The sequence below is a fragment of the Arachis hypogaea genome, chromosome 3 (assembly GCF_003086295.3).
Source record: "Arachis hypogaea cultivar Tifrunner chromosome 3, arahy.Tifrunner.gnm2.J5K5, whole genome shotgun sequence".
NCBI lineage: Eukaryota > Viridiplantae > Streptophyta > Magnoliopsida > Fabales > Fabaceae > Arachis > Arachis hypogaea.
Window position 1 is genome coordinate 96,904,557 of NC_092038.1, and position 6,195 is coordinate 96,910,751.

General features: G+C 40.2%; 1 non-coding gene across 1 annotated transcript; it reads right to left on the reverse strand.

Annotated features, from left to right (window-relative positions):
* Positions 1 to 1,088: 1,088 nt before the first annotated feature.
* On the reverse strand, positions 1,089 to 1,196 carry LOC112793649 (small nucleolar RNA R71). The gene has a single exon (XR_003198351.1). It is a non-coding gene; the product is annotated as a small nucleolar RNA R71 (small nucleolar RNA).
* Positions 1,197 to 6,195: the final 4,999 nt, after the last annotated feature.

A 6,195-nucleotide genomic window follows, 5' to 3' on the forward strand; every position in this document is an offset into this window, starting at 1 on the left:
ACTTGCTAACAATTAATGATATGATTTAACATTTCAAGTATGTTGCCTTTTCTGTTGAGAAAGGTTTAATGTCTGAATCATATCTTTTAAATTTCTTGTTAGCCAAGTCCTTAATTTTAAAAATCAAATCTTTTTAAATTATTTTTCAATCATATCTTTTTAAAACCATAACTTTTCAATCATATCTTCTTAATCACATCTTTTTCAAAATAGTTTTCAATCATATCTTTTGGCTTTCTAATTTCAAAATCTTTTTTTAAATTTCACTTAATTTCTTTCCCAATCTTAGTTTTCGAAAATCAATTACCATTTTTCAAAATTTCTTTTAATGAATTCACTTTAATTTTCGAAAATTTCTTTCCCTCTTCTCACATCCTTCTATTTATGGACTAACACTCCTCCTCAATGCACAATTCGAACTCTATCTCTCTTGATAAGTTCGAATTTTTCTACCTTCTCCTTCTATTCTTCTTTTCCTCTAACACATCAAGGAATCTCTATACTGTGACATAGAGGATTCCATACTTTCTTGTTCTCTTCTCTTTCATATGAGCAGGAGCAAAGACATAGGCATTCTTGTTGAAGCTGACCCTGAACCTGAAAGGACCTTGAAGCGAAAGCTAAGAGAAGCTAAAGCACAATTCTCTGTAGAGGACCTAACAGAAATTTTCAAAGAAGAAGACATGGCAGCCGAAAACAACAACAATGCAAACAATGCAAGGAAGGTGCTGGGTGACTTTACTGCACCTACTCCCAACTTCTATGGGAGAAGCATCCCCATCCCTGCCATTAGAGCAAACAACTTTAAGCTTAAGCCTCAATTAGTTTCTCTAATGCAACAGAATTGCAAGTTCCATGGACTTTCATTGGAAGATCATCATCAGTTTTTAGCTGAATTCTTGCAAATCTGTGACACTGTCAAGACCAATGGGGTTGACCCTGAGGTCTACAGACTTATGCTATTCCCTTTTGCTGTAAGAGACAAAGCTAGGATATGGTTGGACTCACAACCTAAAGAAAGCCTGAACTCTTGGGAAAAGCTAGTCAATGCCTTCTTGGCAAAGTTCTTTCCACCTCAAAAATTGAGTAAGCTTAGAGTGGAAGTCCAATCCTTCAGACAGAAGGAAGGTGAATCCCTCTATGAAGCTTGGGAAAGATACAAACAATTGATCAGAAAGTGTCCTTATGACATGCTTTCTGAATGGAGCATCATAGGTATCTTCTATGATGGTCTGTCTGAACTGTCCAAGATGTCATTGGACAGCTCTGTTGGAGGATCTCTTCATCTGAAGAAGCCGCCTGCAGAAGCTCAGGAACTCATTGAAATGGTTGCAAATAACCAATTCATGTACACTTCTGAAAGGAATCCTGTGAACAATGGGACGAATCAGAAGAAAGGAGTTCTTGAGGTTGATACTCTGAATGCCATATTGGCTCAGAACAAAATATTGACTCAGCAAGTCAATATGATTTCTCAAAGTCTGTCTGGAATGCAAGCTGCACCAGGCAGTACTAAGGACGCTTCATCTGAAGAAGAAGCTTATGATCCTGAGAACCCATCAATGGAAGAGGTGAATTACATGGGAGAACCCTATGGAAACACCTATAATCCTTCATGGAGAAATCATCCAAATCTCTCATGGAAGGATCAATAGAGACCTCAACAAGGTTTCAACAACAATAATGGTGGAAGAAACAGGTTTAGCAATGGCAAGCCTTTTCCATCATCTTCTCAGCAACAGACAGAAAATTCTAAGCAGAGCCACTCTGACTTAGCAACCATGCTCTCTGATCTAATCAAAACCACTCATAGTTTCATGACTGAAACAAGGTCCTCCATTAGAAACTTAGAGGCACAAGTGGGTCAGCTGAGCAAGAAACTCACTGAACTCCCTCTTAGCACTCTTCCAAGCAATACAGAAGAGAATCCAAAAGGAGAGTGTAAGGCAATCAACACGGCCGAAATTAGAGAGGAGAAAGAGGCAGTGAACGCCACTGAGGAATACCTCAATGGACGTCCACTGGCCTCCAATGAGTTCCCTAATGAGGAACCATGGGAATCTGAGGCTCACACTGAGACCATAGAGATTCCATTGGATTTACTTCTGCAATTCATGAGCTCTGATGAGTATTCTTCCTCTGAAGAGGACGAAAATGTCACTGAAGAGCAAGTTGCTAAGTACCTTGGAGCAATCATGAAGCTAAATGACAAGTTATTTGGTAATGAGACTTGGGAGGATGAACCTTCTTTGCTCACCAAAGAACTAGATGACTTGACTAGGCAGAGATTACCTCAGAAGAGATAGGATCCTGAGAAGTTCTCAATACCTTGTACCATAGGCACCATGACCTTTAAAAAGGCTCTGTGTGACCTAGGGTCAAGCATAAACCTCATGCCTCTCTCTGTAATGGAGAAGCTAGGGATCTTTGAGGTGCAAGCTGCAAGAATCTCACTAGAGATGGCAGACAATTCAAGAAAACAAGCTTATGGACTTGTAGAGGATGTTCTGGTAAAGATTGAAGACCATTACATCCCTGCTGATTTCATAGTCCTAGAGACTGGGAAGTGCATGGATGAATCCATCATCCTTGGCAAACCCTTCCTAGCCACAGCAAAGGATGTGATTGATGTTGACAGAGGAAAATTGATCATTCAAGTGAATGAATAATCCTTTATGTTTAAAGTTCAAGGATATCCCTCTGTAACCATGGAGAGGAAGCATGAAGAGCTTCTCTCAAAGCAGAGTCAAACAGAGACCCCACAGTCAAACTTTAAGTTTGGTGTTGGAAGACCACAACCAAATTCTAAGTTTGGTGTTGAACCCCCACATTCAAACTCTAAGTTTGGTGTTGGGAGGTTCTAACATTGCTCTGAACATCTGTGAGGCTCCATGAGAGCCCACTGTCAAGCTACTGACATTAAAGAAGCGCTTGTTGGGAGGCAACCCAATGTTATATTTATCTATTTTCTTTTTGTTATTTTATGTTTTCTGTAGGTTGATGATCATGTGAAGTCACAAAATCAATTGAAAAAGCAAAAATAGAATGAAAAATAGAAAGAAAAATAGCACACCCTGGAGGAAAATTTGCTGGCGTTTAAACGCCAGTGAAGATAGCAAAATGGGCGTTTAACGCCAGAAAGGGGCACCAAACTGGCGTTTAACGCCAGGAATGGGCAAGAAGCTGGCGTTAAATGCCAGAAATGGGAACTAGCACGACGTTTAATGCCAAGATTGGCAGAAGGAGCATTTTTGCATGCCACTTGGTGCAGGGATGAATTATCCTTGACACCTCAGGATCTGTGGACCCCACAGGATCCCCACCTACCCCACTACTCTCTCTCTTCTTCACCCATTCACCAATCACCTCAACACCTCTTTCCCCAAAACCCCTCACCTATCAAATCCCACCATTCTCTTCACCACTCACATCCATCCTTCATAAAACCCCACCTACCTCACCATTCAAATTCAAACCACTTTCCCTCCCAAACCCACCCATATTGGCCGAACCCTACCCCTCTCTCCACCCATATATAAACCCATTTTCACTCCTTCATTTTCACACAACCTACACACTACTTCTCCCCCTTGGCCAAAAAATAAAGCCACCTCTATCTCCTCTATTTCTTCTTCTTCTACTCTCTTCTTTCTTCTTTTGCTCGAGGACGAGCAAACCTTCTAAGTTTGGTGTGGTAAAAGCATTGCTTTTTGTTTTTCCATAACTATTTATGGCATCTAAGGCTGGAGAAACCTCTAGAAAGAGGAAAGGGAAGGCAAAAGCTTCCACCTCCGAGTCATGGGAGATGGAGAGATTCATCTCAAGGGTGCATCAAAACCTGAAGTTGTGGCCATGAAGAAGGTGATCCCCGAGGTCCCTTTCAAACTCAAAAAGAGTGAATATCTGAAGATCCGACATGAGATCCGAAGAAGAGGTTGGAAAGTTCTTACCAACCCCATTCAACAAGTTGGAATCTTAATGGTTCAAGAGTTCTATGCCAATGCATGGATCACCAAGAACCATGATCAAAGTGTGAACCCGGGCCCAAAGAATTGGCTTACAATGGTTTGGGGGAAATGCTTAGATTTTAGTCCGGAAAATGTAAGGTTGGAATTCAACTTGCCCAGGATGCAAGGATATGAACACCCCTACACTAGAAGGGTCAACTTTGATCAAAGGTTGGACCAAGTCCTCATAGACATCTGTGAAGAGGGCGCTCAATGGAAGAGAGATTCAAGAGGGAAGCCGGTTCAACTGAGAAGGCATGACCTCAAGCCCGTGGCTAGGGGATGGTTGGAGTTTATACAACGCTCAATCATTCCCACTAGCAACCGGTCCGAAGTTACTATAGACCGGGCTATCATGATTCATAGCATCATGATTGGAGAGGAAGTAGAAGTTCATGAGGTTATATCCCAAGAACTTTATAAGGTGGCGGACAAGTCCTCTACCTTAGCAAGGTTAGCCTTCCCTCATCTCATTTGTCACCTCTGTAATTCAGTTGGAATTAACATAGAGGGAGACATCCTCATTGATGAGGACAAGCCCATCACTAAGAAGAGGATGGAGCAAACAAGAGATCCCACTCATCATGAAATCCCTGAGATGCCTCAAGGGATGCACTTTCCTTCACAAAATTATTGGGAGCAAATCAACACCTCCCTAGGAGAATTGAGTTCCAGCATGGGACAACTAAGGGTGGAGCACCAAGAACATTCCATCCTCCTCCATGAAATTAGAGAAGATCAAAGAATCATGAGAGAGGAGCAACAAAGGCAAGGAAGAGACATTGAGGAGCTCAAGCACTCCATAAGATCTTCAAGTGGAAGAACAAGCCGCCATCACTAAGGTGGACGCGTTCTTTAATCTCCTTGTCCTTTATTTCTCTATTTTTCGAATTTTTATGCTTATATTTATCTATGTTTGTGTCTTATGATCATTAGTGTCTTAGTGTCTATGCCTTAAAGTTATGAATGTCCTATGAATCCATCACCTTTCTTAAATGAAAAATGTTCTTAATTGAAAAAGAGAAGAATTGCATGAATTTTGAATTTTATAACAGATTAATTATTTTGATGTGGTGGCAATACTTTGACTTCTGAATGTATGCTTGAACAGTGCATATGTCTTTTGAATTTGTTGTTCATGAATGTTGACTCTTGAAAGAATGATGAAAAAGGAGACATGTTACTGAGGATCTGAAAAATCATAAAAATGATTCTTGAAGCAAGAAAAAGCAGTGAATTCAAAAAAAAAAAAGAGAGAGAAAGCAAGCAGAAAAAGCCAATAGCCCTTTAAACCAAAAGGCAAGGGTAAAAATAAAGTCGTTATCCAAGGCAAAAAGAGTGTGCTTAAGAACCCTGGACACCTCTAATTGGGGACTCTAGCAAAGCTGAGTCACAATCTGAAAAGGTTCACCCAGTTATGTGTCTGTGGCATGTATGTATCCGGTGGTAATACTGGAAGACAGAGTACTTTGAGCCACGACCAAGACTCGTAAAGTAGCTGTGTTCAAGAATCATCATACTTAACTAGGAGAATCAATAACACTATCTGGATTCTGAGTTCCTATAGAAGCCAATCATTCTGAATTTCAAAGGATAAAGTGAGATGCCAAAACTGTTCAGAGGCAAAAAGCTAAAAGCCCCGCTCATCTAATTAATACTGATCTTTATAGATGTTTTTGGAATTCATTGCATATTCTCTTCTTTTTATCTTATTTGATTTTCAGTTGCTTGGGGACAAGCAACAATTTAAGTTTGGTGTTGTGATGAGCGGATAATTTATACGCTTTTTGGCATTGTTTTTAGTATGTTTTTAGTATGTTTTAGTTAGTTTTTATTATATTTTTATTAGTTTTTATTTAAAATTCACTTTTCTGGACTTTACTATGAGTTTGTGTATTTTTCTGTGATTTCAGGTATTTTCTGGCTGAAATTGAGGAACCTGAGCAAAAATCTGATTCAGAGGCTAAAAAGGACTGTAGATGCTGTTGGATTCTGACCCGCCTACACTCGAAGTAGATTTTATGGAGCTACAGAAGCCCAATTGCCGCGTTCTCAATTGCGTTGGAAAGTAGACATCCTGGGCTTTCCAGCAATGTATAATAGTTTATACTTTTTCTGAGATTTGATGGCCCAAACTGGCGTTCTAAATCAGCTCAAGAATTCTGGCGTTTAACGCCGGAACTGGCAC